Genomic DNA, 26723 nt, shown 5'->3' on the forward strand with positions numbered 1-26723 from the left:
GTGTGAACCCAGGAGGCGGAAGTTGCAGTGAGCCGAGATCGCGCCACTGCACTCCAGCCTGGCCGACAGAGCGAGACTCCATCTCCAAACAAAAATAATAATAATAACCCTGGATCCTACCCTTTTATTGAAAAGATTTTGGATGCTGACAAAAAAAAAAAAGGATACAGGTTTGACCTAGTCACATATTCCACAACCAGCAGCATGCTAAATACTATAGGAGTTAACAAAAAAATCATTAAGACATAACCCCATCCTCTAAGAAATACAATGTTTGTAGAAATAGGGTAAGAAATACACTGTTATTGTGTATAATTTAGATGTTGATCAATATTTTAGTAACACTTTATAATACTTTTCGATCATTAAATTTTGAATTTCTTGTGAATTTTCAACAGAGTATCTGTTTCGCATTCCTTACTTGGTGGAGGTAGAATGAGAGCCAATGATTCTTCACCATCACACAGCCGGTTATCAAGATAGGTAAGCCAAAAACTTAAGTCTCTTGATTCATAGGCAGAATGCTTTCATTTATACTGTTCTGAGATATAATTTAGCACCAAAAATCTATTGTAAATGCTATTGTTAATAATAATAAAAACTGACCAATGAATGAAATTCTGTTCTCTAGCACAGTTATATATATTTTAATAAAACATATATAAAATATACAAAATATATAATATATACATTGTAATAAAACAAAACCTTACTCTAAGAGAAAGATTATGGCCATCCTTATTAGAATTTTTAAATAATGAAAGTCTTTCTACAAGAGTAGGATATTCTAACGAATGGAGACTACATCATATTCTTCATTTTATCCTCAGCACATGGCACTTAGTAAGAGGTAAATATTTATTAAAGACCACTGCACTTTTCTGTAAGCCTGGCTGATTCCTTATGAAATTCAAACACTCAAAGTGTTCATATGCTTTCATCAATAAATATAATTAGTCTGACACTCTAAAAGAAAATGTGCTAGCTTAGTTATTTAGGCAAAATATTTCTTCCATGAATTAACAGAGTTAATGCTAAATATGCTTTGCTATTGGTAATTTAGAAGGTTGATTTTATCAATAGGTGAAATAAGTATGCTAGAGTCTTGTGATTTCATCTGCCTAATATTGAAGTATGCTTGGAATTTCAACAACAAAGAATTACTCTGTGGATAAAAGATATCTACTTCTGCCCAAAGCAGCATAATAATCCATACCCACCATGCAAACCTCAAAGTTAGATATAAAATCAACTTGATTTTGATAATTAACCAAATCCATATAAGAAAGTATATGCATTTTGGAGACCTTTATTCTGTTTGCTGCTCTTCTTGTACTAGCTGTTATCTTAAATTAGTAATTTCACATTTTTGAGAAAGAGTTTCCATATAAAACATAAAACAATATATAAATCATATATAAAGAATTTTATAAAGAGCAGATGAAAAATCATGATCTGTATAAAACATAGTTGATCAATGATAGTAAAGGGACGTAAAAAGCACAAACTGTGGCTATGTCAGATAAAGCATTTTTCCTTTATGAAAAAGGTTGAGGTCTATATTTGAGTGACTCATTGGTACACTTGGGGGATGGAAAAAAAATGGCCTTATGACATTACACAATTTTTTTAACATCTCTGAGCTACACCGTAAAAAAAAAAACTTGTGACATTTAATTTTCATATTGCATGTAAGTAAATAAACAGAACAAAAATTGATACAGAGCTAGTAAATTGGTCTTCATTTTTGTTTTTAAATTTTAGATCTACAAAGTGGTAGTAATTTATAATTCAAATAAAATTAGTACTCTGAGATTGAAAATAATTTACCTCATTTTTCTGTCTCTCTACTGAACATGATACACTGTATATCATATCAGTTAATGTGTTGCATAGTATTGATCCAGTGAATTTTGATACTGACAAGCAATTATAAGATTTAAAAATAATTAGGTTCTCAGAAAATCAATCCTATTATAATTTTAGAGAACATTTTTGATCAAAGATTTCTGAATTTATTTAAGTAAAAAGTTATTTAAATAAAAAGTTAAGTAAAAAGTTATTTAAGTAAATTGTTATTTAAGTAAAACAATAAAATAATTTGTATCATTAATATTTTATAGAAAACACAGAAACAGAATGTTGAAATCTATAATACATTCTTTTAAAAAATCACATTTAGTTATTCAAATACAATTTGAGTTTATATGTGTGCTCCTATTTACTCAACAGCAATTTAAAATATTAGATAAATTTACTTTTATTAATTATGTATCAATTTATCAAGGAAATATGTAAAGAACAAATAATTTGGGGTCAGATAAAAAAGTTTTTAATTCTGCCTTATTTATTTCATGCCGTGTGCACCTTGGATAAGTTACCTACCTTTAAAAAAAAATAATTCTAACTTGTAGAGTTAGGGATACCAAATCCTTAAAATCTAAATTTTAGTTATGAGATACAGGGAATTAAAGAAAATATTCTGCACAGCACCTATCACAGAAGGGGCAATGATCACAAATATTATGATGATTATAATATAATATTCTTTTATAAAATATTACAAACTATGCTGTCCAATGTAAAAAGTAATGAACAATAAGTACACTTTTAAATATTCCATATTTATATAGTCTTTAAACCTCAAAAATAACATTTTTGTTGCTTATTTTCTGGGAAAAAAAAACCTGCTGTATATTTCTATTCATCTGGAATACACCAGTTTGTATTTAACTGAATGGAACTTGCAAGCAAAATATATAGGAAAGATTTGAATTAGAAATAAAATAATTATGGTAATGTTCTATTTACCCTTATTGATAAGGGTACTAAATAATTAACTGTTTTATATATAAGATAAAGTGAAGAGTTAAAAATATAGTGAGGCATTGGTCTGCTAGGAATAGAAGAAGGGTCATGAAGGTACAACATTTAGGATTAAATTTGTTCTGGGTATTTGCCAATCCATAAGAAGTGGCTGAAAGGTTGGATTGTACTTTGGACAGCCTCATAATATTAAGAAAAAAAAAAGTAAATGCAGTAGACTTTGGTAACCACTCCCTTCCTGCAACACAAAGAATTCCAATCTAAGAGTAAAGCTGAATGTAATAAACTTGACATCCCTACATAGTGGAGTCTATCATAAAATAATATGAATAGTCTGAACAATTCCAAACCATGCAATTGAATTAAGGTAATTAATGATTGCTAAAGTCTATAGATAACAGGCAGAAGTAAATTACAAACAATTTCTGGAGTAAAAAATCCATTACAGATAACATAATCCTCATCCTCAAATTTACCTCTGCAAGTACTTTTTCAGTGACAGTATACTACAAACACAATCCCATTACAGATAACATAATCCTCATCCTCAAATTTACCTCTGCAAGTACTTTTTCAATGACAGTATGCTACAAACACAATCTCATTGCAGATAACATAATCCTCATCCTCAAATTTACCTCTGCGAGTACTTTTTCTGTGACAATATACTACAAACACAATCAAATGTAACGAGGAAAAGAAGGTGGCAAAATGATATGAGCAGGAATTTCAAAAATAAGAATAAAGAGAACAGCTCAAAAGAAATTACAAATATTGGAACTATCAGACAGAGACTGAAGATAACATTATTTATTTCAGCTGGGCACTTTGGCTCATGCCTGTAATCCCAACACCTTAGGAGGCCAAGGTGGGTCGATCACCTGAGGTCAGGGGTGAGACCCGCCTGACCAACATGGTGAAACCCCATCCCTACTAAAAATACAAAAATTAGCTGGGCGTGGTGGAGGGTGGCTGTAATCCCAGCTACTTGGGAGGCTGAGGAAGGATAATCACTTGAACCCAGGAGGTGGAGGTTGCTGTGAGCCAAGATCACACCATTGCACTCCAGCCTAGGCAACAATAGCCAAACTCAGTTTAAAAAAAAATTATTTATTTCTACATTCAAGGAGATAAAAACTAAGATGCAATAATTGGATAGAGTACCAAAAACAATAAAAAGAGACTTAGCATATTGAAAAATACATAGATTATTGCAATGGATAACAACAATCTAAAACAAAGACTCAATGGACATACTCAAAAGCATATTATACAAAGCAAAGGAGAAACAATACATTTGACATTTGGCCAGAACAAACAAAACAGAATGCAACATTTAGAGATAAAAGTTCGGAAATTTTTATATAGGAGAAAAGAAACAAATAGCATATTGGTGAATCTCTAGCATATGATTAATTCAAGTCCCAGAAGTGAGGAGTATATTGATGAGACAGAAGTAATACAAAAGGTAACATATGAAAATTTTCTAAAATGCATGAATATGACTAGCCCATTTTTTCATGATTTTTTTTTACTGCTAAGTAGAGTGGATACAAAAGACAATCTACACATCAACCATCAAAATAAAACTAAAGAAAACTGATCAAGTAAAAACATGAAAGAGCTCTTATTTTCAAATTAGTAATAGTGACATTTACAGATGATTTCTCAACAGTGATGGAAGCCAAAATATAGTGACAAGATATCATCATTTGTGAAAAAGAAAATAACTGCCAATTCAGAATTCTATGCCAAAGAAAATTATGATTGAAGATATGCTGTTGAAATAAAGACATTTTTAGGAAAACAAAAACAAATAATTTACTATCAGTAGAAGTAAAATAAAGAGGGATTCTTAGGAATATTCTTGAAAATAAAGGAAAATTATGCCAAATGGATTTTGGAAGTGTGTAAAGAATAAAACATAATGAAAACATATATAGTGGAGTGAACTTAAGTAAACACTGACTTTATAAAATACTACTAATAATGCAGAAAAAATATTATAAATTATTAGGTATATTTAGAATTATAGGCTCTAAATACTTTATTTTCCTTGAACAATTTCAAAATGTCAATATTAGGCTTTGATAATTTGCATATTTGTTTTCATTTTCAAAATAGCTACTAAGTTTAAGAAGTTATTATACTCAAAACTTTTAGAAAGAAATATCATCGACCTGAATAGCATTATCAGTCAGCTTTACCTCATTGACATTTACAGAATACTCCATACAACATTATTAGAATATACATGATTTTCAAAGTTCACATGGAATGTTAACCAAAATAGATCACATTCCAGACCGTAAAACATATCATAATAAATGTAAGTTAATAAAAATCTTATACAATATGTTCTCAGACCACAATGGAAATAAGCTAGAAATCAATACTAGAAAGATAACTAGAAAATTCTAAAGTACATGGAAATTAAACAACACACCTTTAAATGACACAATTATCAAATAAAATGTGTCAAAAATAAATTTCACAAATATTTTGAAGTACATGAAAATGAAATACAACATATCAAGTTATGTTGATATAACAAAATCTTTAGTAATAATTTTATAGTATTAAGTCAATATTAGTAAAATGAATAAATATCTGAAAACAGTGATCTAAGCCTCCATCTCAGGAAACTAGAGAAAGAGCAACTTTAGCCTAAAGCTTGCAGAAGTAAAGAAGTGGTAAAAATAAAAGTGAAATCAATAAAATTGGAAAAGTGTAACAATAGAGATAATCAGTAAAATTAATAGGTAGTTCTTAGTAAAGATCATTAACGGTGACAAACTTCTAGCCAAGTTAACCAAGGACAAAAGAGAGAAGACACAAATCACTAATAACATAAATAAAAGAGGGGTCAGCATTACTGATCCTATGGACACTAAAAAAATAAAGGAATATTATGAACAACCCTTTTTTCACAAATTTGATAACTTAGACAAAAATGACCACCTCCTTGAAAGACACAAATTTCCAAAACTTACAGAAAGATAAAGAGATTGCCTAAATAGGCCTGTATCTATTAAAGAAATTGAGTCAAAAAGTAATAACCTTCCAAAAAAGAAAGCAACAAGCCTAGAAAATTTATTAGTGAATTCTACCAAACATTTAAGAAAGAAAAGACACAAATTCTCTACAATCTCTTCCAGAAAACAGAGATGGAGGAAAGATTTCCTACATATCCTCAAGGATAGAATTATTCTAATACCACAACAGATAAAGACATTACAAGAAAGAAAAACAACAGACCATATCTCTCATGAATGTAGATGCAAAATCCTCAATAAATGTTAGCATATCAAATCAAACAAAATATAAAAATAAAGTACAACCTAGTAGCATTTATCCAATTATACACAGATAGGTCAATATTTGAAAATATGCTAAGATAATTACCTCTCTAGAAGAGGTAATGTGAATACACTCTTCTTAAACGTGAACTGTGCACAGTGACTTTCTTCCAAAGAATAAAGTGTAGAAAGGGAGAGGGGAAGTGTCACTTCAGAGTATAGAAAGATAACAAACAGTATCTCAGCAAGGTGATGAGGGTCATTATCAAGAGTCATACATCATGTAGGTGAAAATGGCACTTTACTTCTGGTATCTTCTTTCCTCCAATTCATAACCTCTGTCTAATCGTGAGAAAAACATCAGGTGAATTTTTTAGAGAGGGGCGTCCTACAAAATGCATACCAACGTCATTAGAAACAAGGAAAGTCTAAGAAACTGTCACAGGCAAGAGGAATCTAAAGGGAGATGACAACTAAATATAAGGTAGTATTCTGGATGAGGTCCTGGAACAACAACAACAACAATAACGAATTACATAAAGAATCTGAACTATGGACTTTAGCTAATAACAATGTATCAAATATAGGCCCATAAGTTAACAAATGATTGTATGATACTAATGTGAGTTGTTGATAATAGGATTTGAAAATATTTTTCTCATTCCATAGGTAGATTTTTTATTCTGTTAATTGCTTCCTTTGCTGTCCTGATTTTTAGCTTAATTTAGTTCCATTTGTTTATTTTTGGCTTTGTTACCTGTGTACTTTTGGTATCATATTCATAAAATCATTGCCAACGTCAGCATCATTAAGTTTTTTTCCCAGTTTTTTAGGAGTGTCATAGTTTTGGCTCTTACCTTTAAGTTTTAGTCTAATTTGAGTTGATTTTTCTGTATGGTATAAGATATAGAATGGGATACTTTTTTTTTTTTTGCAAACCACACATCTGATAAATGGCTAATACCCAAAATATATGAAGAACTCTTAAAACTCAACAGTAGCAAAGCTAATACTCTGATTTTAAAAATAAGCTATCAACTTGGAAATACATTTCTCCAAAGAAGACATAAAAATGGATAACACATATGAGAAAATATTCAATGATATTAATCGTCAGAGAAATGCAAACCAAAACCACAATGAGATATCTTCTCAATCTGTTGGGATGGCTATTGTCAATTTTAAAAAAAAATGCAATATGTGTTGGGAAAGATGTGGAGAAATCAGAACTCTTGTACACTATTGGTGCAAATGCAAAATGCTGCAGCCACTATGGAAAACAGTATGGGTGTTCCTCAAAAATTAAAAATAGAGCTACCCTATGATCCAGCAACCCCACTTCTAGGTATTTATTTAAAAGAACTGAAATCAGGATCTCAAAGTGATACATGCATGTATAAGATGAAAGAATTGCTGAAAATTAGTGTGTAGTTAGAAAAAGAAATGTAATATAAATTAAGTAGAAATAAGAATGTGAAAAACATAAATTAATATAATTAAATAATTACAATTTTAGATGATCATAAAAATAAGTGAAAATTATTTTCGAAAGTTTGATATGATTTGTAAATATCTATTATGAATGATCAGATAAAATGAGAAAAGTTACAAATAACCAATTCAGAAATGAAAAGAACATTGCTACATATACTTTACACATTCAAATGTTAATTAGAATATAATACGAAAAATATTATTTAAATAAGGTGAAAAATTATGCATAATAGACAAATTATAGAAAAATAAAACTTACCAAAACAGACACAAGAAATAATAAAGTATTAAAATAGGTCTAAATCCTTTCAAAATAAAAACATTTAGAAATCTAGAAGTAGTAGAAAACCAATAAATACAGGCAAAATGTTCTCAAAGAATTCAAAATCACAATGATAGGCCATTTCACACCTATTAAAATAAATGAAACAGGCCAGGTGTGGTGGCTCATACCTGTAATCCCAACACTTTGGGAGGCCAAGGCGGGCGGGTCACGAGGTTAGGAGATCGAGACCATCCTGGCTAACACGGTGAAACCCCGTCTCCACTAAAAATACAAAAAATTAGCCGGGCATGGTGTCTCATGCCTGTAGTCCCAGCTACTTGGGAAGCTGAGGCAGGAGAATGGCATGAACCTGGGGGGCAGAGCTTGCAGTGTGCCAAGATCGTGCCACTGCACTCCAGCCTGGGTGACAGAGCAAGACTCCCGTCTCAAAAAAAATAAAATTAAATTAAAATTAAATAAATAAATAAATAAATAAAACAAATTATAATGCGAAATGTGGGCTGCGAGGTATACAACCAGGAACACTCATCCATAACATCATTGGCTAATGGTCCTAATTATTTTGGAAAATAGTTTGTCATTGTCTAATAAAATTGAATATATGCTTAAGTGATGCTGTTGCAACTCAATTGCAATATGTTAACCAAACAGAAATGAATGTATTTTTGCACCATCAAACATATATAGTCTACACATATTATTTATAATAGTCACCAAATAGAAACAACCCTAATGCCCTTAAAAGATATAAGTAATAAATAAAGTGTTGTGTATTCATCCATTGCAATACTACACAGGTATAAAATGAACAACTACAAATACAAGCAACCCAACAGATGAAACATAAAAGTTTGAAGTAAAGAAACCGGGCAGAAGAGAATTCATAGTGTTTGATTTCATATACATTAACTTTAAAAGTAAAAAAGACAAAAAGAATGGTTTTGAAGATAAATAGTTAGGTTTTGAAGATGAATAGATGAAATTATACATATTAATTAATGTAAAACTTGGGGAAATAGAGAAATGAGAGGTGACTGAGAAGGAGAATGGAGGGAGGCTTCTGAGGCTTCAATGTTCCTTCTCTTTTTCTTCTATATAGTGACACAAGTATTCTCTTTATCATAATTTGTTAAGCTGTACATTTATATTTTATATATTTTGCATTCATTATAGTTTATAAAAAATAAAACAAAAAATTACAGCTTCTACAATTGCACATAATTGTGTTTGTGTCTGTGATATGTTTCAAGCTGTCACAGGCAGCAGGTTGAATAAATAAATCGATAAATCATGAGGTAAATTAACAATACATCATGAGATAAATTTAACCACAATGGTTTTATTTCCGATAGCATTATTATTATTATTATTATTATTATTATTATTATTATTATTTTGAGACGGAGTCTCACTCTGTCACCCAGGCTGGAGTGCAGGGACACGATCTTGGCTCACTGCAACCTCCGCCTCCTGGGTTCAAGAGATTCTCCTGCCTCAGCCTCCCGAGTAGCTGGGATTACAGGTGCGTGCCACCCTGCCCAGCTGATTTTTGTATTTTTAGTAGAGACGAGGTTTCGCCCTGTTGGGCAGGCTGGTCTCAAACTCATGACCTCAGATGATTGACCCTCCTCGGCCTCCCAAAGTGCTGGGATTGCAGGCGTGAGCCACCGCGCCCGGCCTTTCTGATAGCTTTTATAGGGTAAATGAACAAATTGAATTTGAATCATCGATAATGCATATCCTCTCTTATCAGACATGTTTGTTTTCACTACCCAGAGAATGCTGTTCACACTTACCAACTCCTGCCTCCTCAACAAGGTTCCTTTCCTCTGTGCTCTGATTTCAATTAATGGCAAAACAACATGTTCCTAAGCTTCAGTTACTTAAACATAGGCATTTTTTTACTTCTCAGAGCTTAGTGCCCTTGTAGTGATAATAGGTACGAAGTAGCATTTGGTTTTCCTTCATATCGTCTATGGAATATTATTGCCCTCCTTTATACTCCAATAGCCATTACTCAAGTTCTCGTCACTTCTTATTTTCTACAGTGGCTTCAATTACTGATTTTAAGCCCTCTATACTGTATATATAAATATTCCACATGCTGATGTAAAATGATTTTATTAATATTAATAATATTTATTAAGGTTTTATATGCCAATCTCTAAGCTAAATATTTTTAATCTTCATCTTATTGAATATTCATTTAGTTCTTGTATCATCCCAATGATGTCATTTTCTGTATTTTCAATGAAGAAAATAGGTAAATAAATATTAAGTAGATTGTCAAATTACACAGCTGGTAAGTAAAGGGTTGGGACTGAAACCCAAATCTCATGCTCTAAATAGTGCATTTTCTCCTTGCTTACAAAATAAGGTATAATCAAATAAAAAGTTCTCATGTCACCAGCGTTGTCAGGCATTCACAATTCTCTGCAATCTGACTCCAGTCTATAATTTCAGCCCTATCCCCAACTGTCTCCATTCACATAGACTCATTATTTCCAATCCCAGTCACATCTTCCTCTGTGCTTTTGCAACAACTATTCTTTTGACCTGTGCATCTCATCTCAAGTCTCCAATTAAAATATCACCTTTCTGTCAAGGCCCTACATACATATAACCCCCTCCATGAAGCTTTCACTAACCTATCAGTAAGAATTATCCCTCCTTGTACTGTCCTTCCATAGGACTCTACTAAGGCCTCTATGAATATTCTATTTAAATTTGTTTTATGATTTATGCACATATCATCACCTGTACTGTCAAAACATGGTCTGAATGTCAAAAGCCATCATAATCTATCCCTGCATGCTCCTCCTGCCTCCTCCTACACCGTACACCCATTCATTCTAACAAATAACAACCATTGGTTTATTGATAATCCTCCCAGGCAGGTGTTTTTACCACTGGTCCTTACTTTGCTTTAAATGTACTCCACCAACCATCATCCTCTATTTCTATCTTCCCCACTCCTGTGTGGATTCCTAGTTCTACTTCAATCAGGAATCCAGCTATTTTCAGGGTAGCCTTCTTTTTCATCCCAAACCCCAGCACTTCAGCCTCTCCCCACCTTCACTTGCTATATACTTGCACAAGACTTCGCATTATTTCTTCATTGATTTTTATCACAACTTGTATCTATTACACTAATTTGTGAAATTGTTTCTTTCTCCATCTCTAAACTTTAGCTGCATAAGAATAAAGACCACATTTTTTCCCTTTTGTTTGTAATGGAATCCTCAGTGCCTAGCCCATGTCAGGAACATAATAATCAATACATTTATTTATTTATTTTTGAATGGACAGTTTCTTGTTGATTCTGGGCAACGTCATCTTCAGTACTCCGCTCAGATGTCGGGATTTTCAAATTGACTTTCATAATAAGAGGATTACACTGTGTGAAATTTCACCTAAGGAATAAGCAGAACAGAACCATTTCATCACAGATTTAAAACTGATTTGATCTCAGTTCCTTTCTAAGTAATGGAAAATAGTAGGCTTATCTAAATGGAATAGGGCTATCTATCTAAATGTTGTTATATAGAGGACAATCTCCATGCATCATGCTTTATTTATCCTGTTTTAGATGTAGTCTTTGTAGCAAGAAAACATAAAGTGTATGCATCATTCAATTTCTCTTTTTATCCATTTTTTCTCCATAAATTTTTTGGGGTTTTTATTTATTTATTTATTTATTTTGAGACGGAGTCTTGCTCTGTTGTCCAGGCTGGAGTGCAGTGGCGTGATCCTGGCTCACTGCAAGCTCTGCCTCCCAGGTTGGCTCCATTCTCCTGCCTCAGTCTTCTGAGTAGCTAGGACTACAGGCATGTTCCACCACGCCCGGCTAATTTTTTGTATTTTTAGTAGAGACGGTGTTTCACCATGTTTGCCAGGATGGCCTCGATCTCCTGACCCCGCGATCCACCTGCCTCGGCCTCCCAAAGTGCTGGGATTACAGGTGTGAGCCACTGTGCTCGGCCTCTCCATAAATGTTTGTCTTCATTTCATATATTTGTGAATATCTGCCTGTTTCTTTCCTGTCAGTTACTTAGCTCAATAATCTTAATTGCATGGTCATAATTTTAATACTTACAATGCCTAACTTGCAGGCCCTGCTCATAAGTTATAGAATTTGTACCCCTGACACACTTATATTAATACCTTTTCTCCATCCTGGTTTTTCCATCTGTCTCTATCACCTGTCTTTTTCTTTTTTGCTCTTCTATCTTGTCTGCCAGCTGGTGTTTACCTAATGATTTTCAGTCTTTGCTGCCTTTCCAAATAATATATATATATGTCTCTTTGCTAGTGAATTGCCCAGCTGTGGATTTCTAAATAGCTGTAGCCTAGTCATGGGAATTTTAACTTGAGGCTCCAGAGTAAAACTTGGCAGTAGAACCATATACCCTTAGAATGTCCTTGGATACTGTTTCAGATACACTGAGGATCCTTGGACAGGGTTCTCTCTCACTATTCCAACTTCAGTGTGTGTGTGTGTGTGTGTGATCTTTTTTATTATATATTTATATATTTTTTATTATATATTTGTATGATAGCTCCTTTCTCAAATTAGACAAACTCTATGTACCTGGAGCCTGTGCCCTTTTGCCCATTTTCTCTCTTTTTGATTCTTAAGGAACTATAAGTTTCCTGCACTGATATAAAGAGATCCAAACAACACTACATTAATTTCAGAATTGGATTGATTTTTACATTTTCAAAAAATATGATTAGCCATTGTAATGACTGCAGATCCTTCTAAGATTCAAAGTTACTAGAGCCTAAAGAATATGATGAGAAAATAAATGCATTCTTATCTCCTAGAAAAGCACCAACAATTAAAGCTTATGACCAGATCCTGAGTTTGGAACATAATCACAATTCCAGGAAAATGAAAGAAAATATGATGCAAATGTAAACTAACAAAAATTACGTGTGGCTTCTAACACAGTCAATCTCATAGTCAAGGAGTGTCGAAGACAGGAAGTCTGCCATTTATGTAGGAATTAAGCTAAAATACAGATTTGTGAGAATTAATAATTACAATGTGGATGTAAAGAAAGATGGTTACTGTGCCTTTAGAAGTGAGAAATAGTTGATTTGCACTGAGCAAACAGGAATTACTAAGGGCTTTGAAAAATAGGCAAATCTCATAAAGTTTTATGTGTGTGTGTGTGTGTGTGTCTTTTTTTCTCTCAAGCTCTTTTGTTTATATTGAATATAATCCTATCAAGATTTCTCTAGCTTTAACATCTAAGAAGCATATTTTCAAAAGCCATTTACCACAAACTAGGAGCTAAACAGTATACCCAAAGAAATTTTCATACCAATGTGTCTGATTTCACTTGAGATAAAAGGTAATGTTATTTTAACATTAAACATAACTGCCCGTCAAATGTTGTTTTTATAATTTATTGAAATAGTTTAATATTCTAGCAATACAGATTTCTCTTTTCAGTCTTTTTAATTACTATATTTTCAGTTGAAATGAAGTCAGCTGTGGCAGTTAGCTTTATTTTATTTCTGGGTGTAGTTCCAATTGATATGATTATATCATATCCTACTTACTATTTACTGGAATAAGTTTCTTCCTAGCCATCAATATGTGACTTGTTACAATCATATTCTGTTATTATTATTAAGTTGCCATAGAGCATAAATGAATATTGTTTCTGAAAATCTATCTTTGTTTTTTACAATTTTCTCTGAGAAAAGAATTGCAAATATATAATTTTATAAATAATCTTCCAAATAAGACAGTTCAGCTAAAATTTAGTTCGAGCTTTCTTAATAATTTCATTGTAGTAGTCTTTTTTCAAGTCTATCTTTTTCAAAACAATAACTCATACTGGTATAACTTCTGTGAGTAACTTCTAGGTCTACCAAAAATACAAGCAATTGTAATCTCATTTGCTGAATAGTTGTTGTAGATAAAATATTTACTTATAAGATTTTGTCTTGGCCGGGCGCGGTGGCTCACGCCTGTAATCCCAGCACTTTGGGAGGCCGAGGCGGGCGGATCACGAGGTCAGGAGATCGAGACCATCCTGGCTAACACGGTGAAACCCCGTCTCTACTAAAAATACAAAAAATTAGCCGGGCGTGGTAGCGGGCGCCTGTAGTCCCAGCTACTCGGGAGGCTGAGGCAGGAGAATGGCGTGAACCCGGGAGGCGGAGCTTGCAGTGAGCCGAGATCGCGCCACTGCACCCAGCCTGGGCGACAGAGCGAGACTCCGTCTCAAAAAAAAAAAAAAAAAAAAAAAGATTTTGTCTTCACTGGGGCAAAGGGACAAGTCTAGAAATAGAGCCTGGCAATAAGACAGATTTATTTATTTATTTATTTATTTATTTCTCTTTCTCTCTCTCTCCTCTCTCTCTCTCTCTCCCCTCTCTCTCTCTATCTCCAGAGAGAGAGAGAGAGAGAGGGGAGAGAGAGAGAGAGATTGTATTTTTAGTAGAGACGGGGTTTCACCGTGTTAGCCAGGATAGTCTCAGTCTCCTGACCTCGTGATCCGCCCGCCTCAGCCTCGCAAAGTGCTGGGATTACAGGCGTGAGCCACCGCGCCCCGCCAATAAGACCGATTTCTAAAAAAATGAACTCTCAGGGAATAGCCAGCAGGGAGAAATTCTAGTTGCTTTGTGGGACACTGTCAAAGAGAAGAAGAAAGGGAACATTATACCAGTAAGAAATTAAGAGATAGACAAGGGTTTAGGAGGGTTACCAGACAATTTTTATGTTGGAGATCTCTGACCAAGCATAGGTACTCAATGACTGAGTAATTTTATGGATTAATTAATGTATCATAGTGATGAAAGGGGGGATCTTAGTGCAGGAAGAAACTGGATACCAAACAGGGCTCCAGGAATAAGCAAAGATAAGACAAAACCAATCTGTTTCATAAATGATTAATAAGTTGGCTATGCAGCTGTTATGAGGCAGAAATTGGATGTTCATCTATATATTGTAACTGTAAATCCCAGGTCACAATCATTTGTATCAGCTGTCTCTACTTGACAGTAATAACAATAACATCAATAGTTAATGAAAATAAATATTTTAATAGACATTTTATATATTATGTGTGTAATTTCTATAGTGGCTTGGTAAAGTACATAACATTAACTACATTTTAAAGATAGGAAATTTAGGATTAGAGAAGTTAAAAATTAAATCCATGGCTATTAGATTTCAGAGCCCAAGACTATAACCACTGACATAAATATTCAACTAATAAGTATCTGGACTGGAACGTGAGTGTGAATGTGTTATAAAAATACAATTCTAACAGTGTCTTTTATCTTACTCTTCCCATGGCTTGAGAAGTACTTTACCTGGCTTTTTAGAGACTAGCATCCAAGTCATCACTTCAGTCCCTGACATATAAAGAACCCAAGTAGTCCACCCTCCCTGAGTTTTGTTAAGTATTTTTCACTTATAACACTTTATGTCTAACTAAAATATCTTATTTATGAATTATTTACTCATTATTTGTCTTCCTGAACTAAATGTAAGCTCCAAAATAATGACGTCTGTTAGTTCACTATTTATGTCTTTATTACCAATCAGCAGCAATTGAGAGTCATTCAATAAATATTTGTGAAATGAGTAAAAAGAAATGATATGTAGATGTTTATATTCCCCCAAAATTCATATGTGAAAACTCTAGCCCCAAAACGGGTGGTATTAGGAAGTGTAGCCTTTGAAAGGTCATTAGATTTAGATGAGGTCTTGAGAGTGGAGCCCTCATGAGAAAGAGTTCTAGTCTCTTTCTCTCCACTTTGTGAGGATCCAACAAAAAGACATCTATCTTCAAGCCAAAAAGAATGCCCTCACCAGACAACAGATCTACCTGCACCTTGATTTTGGACTTCCCAGCTTCCAGAACTGTGAGAAATAAATGTCTTATGTTTAATCAGGAAAGAAAGGGAAAGGAAAGGGGAAGAGGAAGAGAGGGAGAGAGAGAGAGAAAGGAAAGAAAGACAGAAAGAAGAAAGAAAAAGAAAAAGAAAGAAAAGAAAAAGAAGGAAAAAGAAAGAAAGAAAAAGAAAGGAAAGAAAGAAAGAAAGAAGAAAGAAAGAAAGAAAGAAAAAGAAGAAAGAAAGACAAAGAAAGAGAAAGGGAAAGAAAGCGGGAGGGAGGATGGAGGAAGGGAGGAAGGGAGGGAAATGTAGGAAGGCAAAACCAACAAACATAAATTTTTACTCAGTACTATCACGCAAATTTTTAAAACGGATAGCTTTCAATGTATGCAACTATAGAAAATGAGGGAAATCTTATACTTTGCTGGAAATGTAGATTATTGGAATTATTATTGTAAAAATAATGAGAAAGTACAAATTAGAATTGTCTATATATGTATAGCCTTTGACCTAATCATCATTCTTTCTAAGAAACTTTCTACAGTAATTAAAAGAGTATAAATACATATATAAGCTATGCATCATAAAAATTATATAGTAATTTGTAAAATCTTAAAATTTAAAAGAAATGTAAAGTAAATAATAATCAAATGGATCACAGTTGAATAAATTATATGAACTATTTTGTAGCCATAAAAAAGCATCAAAATATACTATTTCTAGTATCTCATTTATTCTTAGTAATGTATGGTATAAATTAAAAATTATAAACTTTCGTGAATAAAAAGGCTGAAAAACACAAAGGTACTTTTCAACTTATAATGTTTTAATGTAATCTTAATTTCAAAAATCATATTTTTGGGGCAATCATTATAGGAGAAACACGAAAAATTAATTTTTGAATTAATTAATACTAATAATATGAATGTGATATAATAACCAGAAGAAAAAAAATGAAAAGGAGGAAATGTTATTTATTTTGACTATGAATAGTGATGTAGGATTAAGATTTGTCCTAACATTATTACATATTGAAAACTAGAATAACTTAAAAGAAGTGATGCTACTATAAAGTGAATATGAAGATCATGAGAACTAAATGAATAGAGTTTAAACAAATAACATTACATAAAATACTTTAATTTGGTATAAAATAAACATTTCCAATATATTATAAAGACAGAGTTATTCAATATATGATTATTTAAGAAATCTGCCTTATCAAAAATTAATTCTTATTTGATAAAATGATGAAACATAAAAATAACACCATTAAAATATAAGAATATTTGATCAATTATGATATCTCTGGAGGAAACAGGATAAAATTTAAAAGCAATGAAATAAATTATGAAAAATTTTGAAGACATATGTATCTCAAAAAAGCAATAATCCTTATTAATTTTAAAAGATTTAAAAGGTAGAATAAAAGAAATTTTAACAATAATACAATATGTATTACAATAAAACAACCATGTACAGTTTTATGCTTACAAATTAGCAAAGAGAAAAGCAAAATATTTAATGTCAATGTGCTAACTCTGGAATCATTGTGGAAAGGAAAATTAGCATAACTAATTGGCAAAACAATTGGACCTCATACAACTTAGAGATTTGGCCTATTGACTGTGTTACATAAACAATAAATTAAGAAAATAGTGTATATCTAAAAAAAATCACACAAATAGTGTTTTAAAGACTAACATAATAAAAAAGAAAACTCCATAAGTAAATTATCATATGGGAATATACTTAAACATAATTGACCCAAACACCATAATTTCTAAGGAATAAATTTGTTTGCAGTTGTCCCCCTTTATCTGAAGTGTCCCTTTTTGCTTTTTCAGTTACTCCTGGTAAACCACAGCCTGAAAATATTAAAGAAAAAAATCACATATATAAAAAATTCATGTGTACAATTGTGCATTCTTCTGAGAATTGTTATAATTGTTTTATTGTTGTTGTTAATCTTTATTGTGCTTAACTTCTGAATTAAACTTTATCATTGGTAGGTTTGTATTTTTTTGTAATAAAAAATCTTAAATTTACTCTTGATAATTTGAAGAGTGTCTTATTATTTGAAAGATGTTCAATTTTAAGTGTACATGATGAAGAAACACACTTTTTACAAATTCAGCCATAGTGGTCATTGTTCCTCTTTATAGTACCTCTATTCCTTCTTCAGTCAGTGGCAGAATGACCTTTTATAATTAAAACGTGGTCATCTGTGTTTCTCCTCTTCTTTTAAATTTAAGTTTTAAATTGGCATACAATAATAACCGTATGTACCTATTAACAGGACATATAGTGACATTTTGACACATATAATCTATAGTAATTAGATCAGGGTAATCAATAATCAGCATATCCATCATCCTAAACGTTTATTTTTTTGCTGTTGGGAAAATTCGCAGTGCTCCTTCTAGCCATTTGAAACTACATAATGTCTTATTATTAATTATAGTCATCCTACAGTGGTAGTGACACTGGAATTTATTTCTCCTATCTAGCTGTCATTTCTTCCCCCTACTCTTCTCAATCTCTAGTATCCTCTGTTCTACCAAAAGAACATAGTATATATAGGGTTTGGCACTATCAACAGTTTCAGGCATCCACTGGGGTTCTCAGAGCATATTCCCCATGGCTAAGAGGGAACTACTGTATAATGTTTTAAAAAATAAAACAGGACTTAGAATTTTAAATAGAGTGTGATGAAATGAAGCTCTAGGATTGTAGGAAAATGTTAACATCGTTATCTATGAAACGTGGAATTGCGATATATTTTTTTTCTTTATTTATCCTTTTCTGTATTTTCCAGATGAATTGGGAGTGTGACCAATAGAGAAAAAAATCCTAAAACTCTTAATTTTTAGGTAACATTTCCAGTCAGCATTATTATGTTTTACCCTCAGAAGCACCTTTTTTATTTTGTGAGCACAGTATGCCATTCTATATGGAGAGGTTTCTGCCATAGATGTATTATGGGACGTTCACTAATAATATCTTGTACCCTAAAAACCTGATCTTCAAAGTTGATGATTTGGACAAATAATTATAGCTTATGTCATAAGGATTGGGCAGATACAATATGCTACTCCTTCTGCTAGAATTTTTGCGTGGTTATTTATCTTTTTCACTACAATTAAGGTTGAGAAACATTGGCATCTATTTTCTGAATCCCTGCCAATAGAAACTACTATTTCACATTTGCTTCTGACTAATGTTCTTGTCACTTGGATTCATATAATTTTCTTTTTAAAATAGGTGGGTATTCTGGAACTCCTTTAGGAAACTAAATATAATAACAAGAATTAATACACCTAATTGTGATTGTCTTCTTCAGGGCAAACGTGTCTTTGTTCCCTCTTTTTTTTTGGATTTTTTTTTGTCTCTGTTCCGTGCTTCAGTTATACTTTAGAATATTATCATTGTAGAGAAGAAATAAAAAACAGACATGTACTATACCCAATGATAATAATATGATTCTCTGCTTCTGTGGGTTATCTAACTGTATATATGAAGCTACAACTCGAAAATACCTACCACATCTTGGGACCCCAAAAAATTTTCTACAAAATATATTATGAAAAACAAAAAGGGAGAAAGGCTGTTTCCCAGAGTTTAAGGGTGTAGTGATTGATGGAAAATGGTTTTGAAGAATTCAGAAATTAAGGCAGTGAAAGACTAGAAGTAATGAATGGAATGTAAGGATGATGTATTTAAGGGTTATTTAGAAAAAGGGAGGTGGATGCTAGGTTGACAAATAGTCATGAAATAAAGCAGTTTTTATCTACATTAAATTAGAAGTTAAGGGGTTTTTTTTTCCAGGCACTTTAAAGATATAATCGATTCAACCTTGGAAAACAAATTTTTAAGTTATGCAAAGTATTTTTATTGTATTTCTAATACTAAAGATTTTACATTCACAAATAAAATTTTAGATATAAACACTTCTCAGAATACGATGAAATGTGAATTTTTAAGTTGACTACTCACCTTTTCCCTACCCCAAATAAAACAACTAAATCATGCTCTGGATTGCTCACTTTTATATCTGTAGAAATACCTTTCCAGATATAAGGGGTGTCACAAGTAATAATTTTACAGATCAGGGAAGAGACGTAAAATAGAATTGAACTGAAATAACAATTTGACATAATCACAATAGCTTCTGTTTGAGGGAGGAAGAGAAAAACCTTAACTACGTATAAAAAAAGTATCTTTCAAAAAATATACCACAATCTTCATGTATTAAAAACAAAAACAAAACAAACAAACAAACAACTCTTTAGAATAGGGCCTAGGGGAATTTATACAGATATTTCCTTAGGGTAAGACTTTATCAAAGCCTGGAGGAAATTAGCACTAGAATTGTCTCCTAAATAAACTCGCAGTTCTAGAACTCAACCATTTTAACTTCCAGAAGCCAGGGAGAAATTTGAATGACAATATAAATAATGACATAAGAAGCAAGGCTGCTGTGCTATGTTGCTATTAGATTTTATTTAACTGGGGGATATACAACCTAACTAAAAAATACTTTATTAGAAACTTTATTGATATTTACACTGGCTACCTGAAGAAAGAGATTGAAATTTTGTAAGGTAATAATTCAAAATATTTAATATCATGTTTCTTAGGAAGACAGTAATAGCTGCATAAAAAGTGAGAACAATTTTGAACAAACTATTTACTTTTGACTATTTACTTCTGTTTCTTAGAATTTTCTCTATTCCCTAGTCGAATATTGTACAATGAACCCTATAGAAAACTAAGTTAATGAAATTTATGCTGGTATATTGTATCACATAGCAGTGTTGAGAATTACTATAGCAGTATGGCTTTCAGTTTAAGGGCAAGAGAAAATTTGCTGTAAAAGAAACCTAAAGAAAATCGATGTTTACACATTGCAGAAAATGCTTTTGCAGATTGCTTAGAGAAAATTCTTCACATGAGTGCAGTCTAATTTATTTAATGATAATTTTTATTACAAATGAGGTCATTTATTATTCTGCTGAACATATTGGCATGAAATATTAAGATTAAATGGTCATGTCAGATGAAAAGGTAAGTCAGGACGAGAGGGCTTAATGTGAAAATAAAAACAAAAAAAAGTGTTTAGGGAATGTGGGAAAGCCTTTACTCCTGAGCCCTTACATCTGGAAGTTTAGCCTTCAAAGCCAAACAAAGACAAAAGGGCAAAGAGCTACCACGTAACTAGTGTGATACTTCCTTGTGCATTTTAATGTTTTCAAGCATAGTTCAAAAATTTAAGGGTTTCAAAACATGCTAAAGACTTAAAACTTTGAGAACTATTACATAAACAAGTGGTAAAGGCATAGACTCAGAGAAATTCAGAAAGCAGCATCAAAAATACAGTTATTATCAACAAAATAAAATACAGTGCTTCTTTCTTGAAGGATTTCACTAAATGAGAGAGTACAGATTTTAGGAGGAAACCAAATATGTAATTAGGTAATTGGTTGCAGAAGTGTAAAAATAATAATAATAATAAAAGCCCTAACAGTAGCAAAGGAAATTGTATTATAGCCAAAGCAATACAAAATACAAGGAATTCAGCCATCAAAAGCCCCCCACACACACAGACACACATATACACAGACACACACACATGATCTGTGATAATAACGTGGAAGAAGAACTTCCTGTTTCATACACCAGTCTTGAGTTAACTTGGATTACATTAATTAACTTTATCAATGAGCTTTGTAATACAGTACCTGCCCTGAATTTCAGTTATTACCTGGAATGCTGACGAGGGATAATATACCGACTCAGAGACATTCCATGATACTAATTAACAGGGGAAATAAGTGTAGAATGCAAATACATGAAAATCACAGCTAACAAAATAATTCTTATTTTTACTCCCACATAACTACAGAAAGATTTTGTGTTTGCTGAAATTTAAAATGAATTTTGACATCATTTCATAATGAGTGTAATTAAAACATCTCATTTCTGTGAGTATGGGGGATCTAAATGAAAAAAAGATGAATGTGAAGTACTTTATAAGAAGATATTCCTATCTGAATTTAGTACGTGAACCATATGATGCTTAAAAAAAAGGGTTCAGGTCAGGTGATAAGTCTTGTTTTCATGTGTTTTTCTTTCATTCTCATTCTCCTAACTCTTTTAACTTCCTTCCATTTCCTTGATTTTCTGTTTTTTCTTTTTTGTATTAACTTCTCTCTTCTTTCCACTCCCATTTAATTCAGAATGATTACAATTATTAATTGCATTCATCAAATAGCACTCCAGTGAGTGTCATGCCCATAAAATGAGCATGTTGACATTTATATAAATCAATTAATAAACTAGAACTCAAAATGACTAAACAACTGAATCTATAGCTATTCACAAACTGTTTGATTTAAAAAGTCAAAATAAATTAAACTTCTCTGTTTGTCTTTTCTAAACCAATACATGCATGTTAATAATTTTTGCCCCAGTGAAGCCTTAACAATTAAAATATAAAATTTCCCCAAAATGACCCAAGTATTATAGAAGTATCAGAAAAATTAGCCACCCTAGGGTAATGGGAAGGTGCATACCATTTGGTCCTAAAGTCTCTTTAGCCTTTCAAAATGTTATTATTAATTACCACTTCTGTACTTGTCCTATCTCACACTGCTATAAAGAACTGCCTGCGACTGGGTAATTTAGGAAAAAAAGAGGTTTAATTAACTCACAGTTCAGGAGTCTTAACAGGAAGCATGGCTGGGAGGCCTTGGGAAGCTCAATCATGGCAGAAGGTGAAAGGGAAGGAAGCACATCTTACCATGGTGGAGCAGGAGAGAGTGTAAAGGGGGAAGTGCTACACACTTTTAAACCATCAGATCTGGTGAGAACTCACTCATTATCAGAAAGACAGCAAGGGCAGAATCTACCCCCATGATCCAATCATCTCTCATCAGATCCCTTTCCCAACATTGGGAATTACATTTCAACATGAGATTTGTGTGGGGACATAGAACCAAACTATATCAACTTCCCATAGATATCTCCTTTTCTACCACGAATATTTTCTATTGTTGTGTCTCCATTATGTCACCCCACACTGAAGCTTCAAAAAACAAAAACAAAAGAAAAGCCAGGCAGAATATTCCCTGGAAAGGATTTAATTGTGTTTCTACAAAATTTAAATGTTGAAGTCCTAACCCCCAGTACCTTAGAATATGTTCTTATTTGGAAACAGGGTTGTGGCAGATGTAATTACTTAAGGGGAGGTCATATTAGAATAGGGTGGATCCTTAATCCAATATGATTAATGTCATTATAAAAGGAGAAAATTGGTAGTTAGATGCATTCACAGGATGCATGCTATTTAAAGATGAAGGCAGAGATACAATGTAAGGAATGCCAAAGATTGCCAGCAAACCACAAGAATCTCTGAAAGGGGGATGAAACAGGTTATCTCCCAAAGCCCTCAGAAGTAACCAATTCTGGTGAAACCTTGATTTTGGACTTTCAGCCTCTAGAACTGTGAGAAAATTTATTTTTGTTATGTTAGCCACCCAGTTGGTGATACTTTGTTAAAGCAGCCCAGGAAACTAATAAGCTTTTCCTTCCTGGGCTTAAATTCCCAGAGTCCAGATAAAATTGTGATTTCATCACAATAGTAACTGTAATTCATCGTTGTTCCAATATGAAGGTTAAATGTAACTTCATTGGTGTAGCAAAAACAATGCCATGTGAAATGCTAGTATTGAATATCATACTCTTAAGAGAAGACTCAGATAGCTAGTTCTTGTTGCCACCTAGACATTGATATTTGTGATCTTTCTCTCTCTCTATCTCTCTAGCATTCACACACACACACATACACACACAATAATTTTATACAAGAAATAAAACAGTTAATTTGAGAGTTGTGCTGCTTCTTACACAGGGTGAAGTGAACCCTATCCCAGGCACAAAATCACAAAAGCTAACAAACCAAACCAAAGCACAGGTCTGCAAGGCTGCAAGCATTATATAATACTAAGCTGAGTCTTCAAGTAATCCTTTAAGTGGCAACGGTTGCTGGACGCTGTAGTTTCATTGCTTAACATATGTAATTATAAGAAAACAAATTATAGCTATAAAATGAGACAAGCAGAGAGCTTTTATATGGCTAAAAGTGCAGTTCATTCATAAATGAAAGGAAATATTATATTACCCAAGGTGTAGAGGAGAATCATTTATTGCCTCTTCTACTGGAATAATTTATCATCTCTATGTAGTATGTATTGATTCTCTCTATGTAAAACAAAAGAAAATGATATAAATACTTCTTAATATTTTATTTTCCTCGAAACATAGATCCACAGTCCATTCATAATGGCAGTGGCCTGAAGGCAATTGAAACCTTTTCATTCATCTCAATAATATTTTAAATTTATTATTGGTATTTCCATAGCATCATTCTCCTCTAAGGAGATTAGGCCATTTTTGCAAGATTCAATACCAGATTCGTTCTTGTGATAATGCTGGGTTGTTTAAAAGCAAGGTACTTTTAAAAAAATCAATATAATACCTGGATTCCAAGGCTTGACCACAAAGTAACCACTGTCACATCACTTTCAATCAAGGATTGATGAAAAGTCACCAATAAGTGAATTGGCAGAATTCACAGCCAGAGACAAAGGAGAGAAGAAACTGCGTTATGCCTTTCTGAGTCAATATTAAATACCAACACATATAGCTGTGGAGAGAATAAAAAGAAAACTTGTGAAGTGATGAAGGCTATATCCTTGTTTTATATCCCTTTGGAAGCAACAGCTAGCGTGTCAAATTTTTACCTATGTAACTGATGGAAAAAGATAAAGACATGCCAAGAATGGTGTAAACTAATAAATAAAGTGACAACACTAGAAAATAAAATTATCTATACAACAATCACGTGTTTATAATTATGTGGTTTATGAGTTTCCTGGGATTGCTGTAACAAATTACTAAAAACTGATAGCTTAAAACAGTAGAAATTTATTTTCTCAAGGTTCTGGTGGCCAGAAGTTCAAAATCAGTGTCACTGGGTCAAAGTCAAGATGTTACAGGGCAACACTTTCTTAAGAGGCTCTGATAGAGAATTTATTCCTTGCCTTTAATATTTTTGTTTTTTAAATAAATAATAGTTATTATTAAAAATAAAAAATAAAAATGTTAATGGTAAGGACCAAATTCTCTATCAGAGCTTCTTAAGAAGGAGGCCGATATAATGGATATGTAACAGCTGTACATATTCATGTGGTGCATGTGATATTTTGATACAAGTATACAATGTGTAATGATCAAATCAGAGTGATTAAGATATCCAACACCTCAAGAATTTATTATTATTTCTTTGTGTTAGGAAGAGTATAATCCCATTCTTTTAGTCATCTTGAAATATCAAACACATTATTGTTAACTATAGTTGCCCTGTTGTGCCATCAAACACTTGACCTTGTTCCTTCTAGCTAACTGTATTTCTTCAGCCATTCACCATCCTCTCTCTATGCTCCCCTCCTCACCACCCTTCTCAAACTCCGATAACCATCAGTCTCCTCTGTATCTCCATGAGTTGAATTTCCTTTTAGCCCCCACATAAGAGTGAGATCATACAATGTTTGTCTCTCTGTGTTTAGCTTATTTCACTTAATACAATATCGTCAGCTTCAATCTACATGTTTTTTTGTGAATGATAGGATTTCATTTTTTTGCTGAATAATATGCCATTGTGTATATGTACCCTCTTTTCTGTATCTATTCATCCATTTACAGCTCCTAGTGGTTGTCAGAATTATTCACCTCGTGGCCACATCACTCTAATCTCTGCCTCAATCTTAACATTTCATTCTCCTTTGTATGTCTGTGCTATCTCCCTCTTCCTCCCTCTGTTAAGGATACATGTGATTGCATTTAAGGTCTATCTGGGCAATTGAGGATAATTTTATCTCCAGATACTTAATATGTGGCCAGGCATGGTGGCTCACACCTGTAATCTCAGCACTTTGGAAGGCCAAAGTGGGTGGATCACTTGAGGCCAAGAGGTCAAGACCAGCCTGGGTAAAATGGAGAAACCTGGTCTCTACTAAAAATACAAAAATTAGCCAGATGCGGTGAGGCGGCTACTCAGGAGGCTGAGGCAGGAGAATCGCTTGAACCTGGGAGGTGGAGGTTGCAATGAGCTGAGATTGTGCCCCTGCACTCTAGTCTGGACAACAGAGTGAAATTCGGTCTCAAAAAAAAAAAAAAAAAAGAGAGAGAGATACTTAATATAAGCATATTCAAAAACTTGTTTAGCCATGTGAGGTAACATTCAGAAATATCAGAGATAAGGATGTGAATATTTTTGGGAAGTCTTTCTTCAGCTTAAAAGTGATTTTATACACATATATATAATGACTTGCATGTATATATAGATACACTTGTATATATAATCTCATATATATACACACACATACATATACATATACATACACACATACATGAACACACATATGTGTGTGTGTACATGTTTCTGTTTAAAATATCTGTAGGAAATACTAGAAAATGTTTTTGTTATGTTTGGGTGTGAGGATTTAGGGGAATTTAATTTTTATATTTAACTTTTATTTTGTTATTTTCCCAATTTTACTTAATAGATGCTAATTTTAAAATTAAAATAATAGGCCGAGTGCGGTGGCTCACGCCTGTAATCCCAGCACTTTGGGAGGCCGAGGTGGGCGGATCACAAGGTCAGGAGACCGAGACCATCCTGGCTAACATGGTGAAACCCTGTCTCTAATAAAAATACAAAAAAAAAAAAAAAAATTAGCCGGGTGTGGTGGCGGGCGTGGTGGCGGGCGTGGTGGTGGGCGTGGTGGCGGGCGCCTGTGGTCCCAGCTACTCGAGAGGCTGAGGAAGGAGAATGGTGTGAACCCAGGAGGCGGAGCTTGCAGTAAGCGGAGATCGCGCCACTGCACTCCAGC

General features: G+C 33.0%; 1 long non-coding RNA gene across 1 annotated transcript in view; it reads left to right on the forward strand.

Annotated features, from left to right (window-relative positions):
- The first annotated feature begins 24 nt into the window (after positions 1 to 24).
- Positions 25 to 26723, forward strand: part of LOC134806985 (uncharacterized) — a 78298-nt gene continuing 51599 nt past the window's right edge. The window contains exons 1-2 of the long non-coding RNA XR_010147533.1: positions 25 to 287; positions 399 to 483. This is a non-coding gene — a long non-coding RNA (uncharacterized LOC134806985). The remainder of the gene's footprint in view (positions 288 to 398; positions 484 to 26723) is intronic.

This window comes from Pan troglodytes, chromosome 9 (genome assembly GCF_028858775.2).
Source record: "Pan troglodytes isolate AG18354 chromosome 9, NHGRI_mPanTro3-v2.0_pri, whole genome shotgun sequence".
NCBI classification, from domain to species: Eukaryota; Metazoa; Chordata; class Mammalia; order Primates; family Hominidae; genus Pan; species Pan troglodytes.